Here is a 941-nt window from a genome sequence, read left to right on the forward strand (position 1 = left end):
TTAGGTTATCTTTTATTGTCTTAAACGTTATAGCCAAAATTACAAGTTTTGTGCAGCAGCTATTCGCAAGTTGCGGCTGCGCAATGGCAGAGGACGAATAGACTGAATTAAACTGGATTTGCATCAAAGCAGATGTGATCGATAATCACATTATTCAGTTTCACATCATACCCGCTGCTTTGCGAATAGCTGCTGCACTAAAACTTGCAAATAGACAGAAAATAACATGATTATCCTTCACTTTCAGTGGGATGAAGTAAGTGTAGTTTATTAATATTATATATATATATATATATATATATATATATATATATATATATATATATATATATATATATATATATATATATATATATAATTTATCATCAGATTTTGATGGGGCACGTGTGTAAATGGAAGGCCAAACACTCAGATGGGGCCCAGTCAGACAATTCGCCTGCAGGTTATATATATTTATATTATTTATATTATTTATAGCCATATTGGGTCTTGCAATTAAGATTATCATGTTCAGCATATATTTTATTTTATTTCTTACTAAATGTAAGGTGATAGAACCTATGTGACAGAGTCAAATGGCTCTTCACAGCAGTTTATTTGACTAAATGTGTCGCAGATGACTGAGTGCATGGAGCTGCTATACACGGATAGATCAATGTTAATTTATATCATGATTATTATCATTTTTTACCCCAAAATCTAATCCGGTCAAATTAATTCAATTATTGATTATTCACAATAGTGATCTGTGTGACGCCAGGCCTCGTGGTAATAATTGATTTTATCGATTGGATGGGTGCAAAGAAAAAAAGGGGGAGTTGGGGAAAAAGATGGCATTGTACACAGTTCAAAGATATAATTTCAAATTAGGATTTTAATTCACTGTTTCACTGTGAATGATCAGAATAAGAATAAAACAATATTTTAATGTTTTAATTTTA

The sequence above is a fragment of the Poromitra crassiceps genome, assembly GCF_964638095.1.
Source record: "Poromitra crassiceps genome assembly, chromosome: 1".
In the NCBI taxonomy this organism is placed as follows: domain Eukaryota; kingdom Metazoa; phylum Chordata; class Actinopteri; order Beryciformes; family Melamphaidae; genus Poromitra; species Poromitra crassiceps.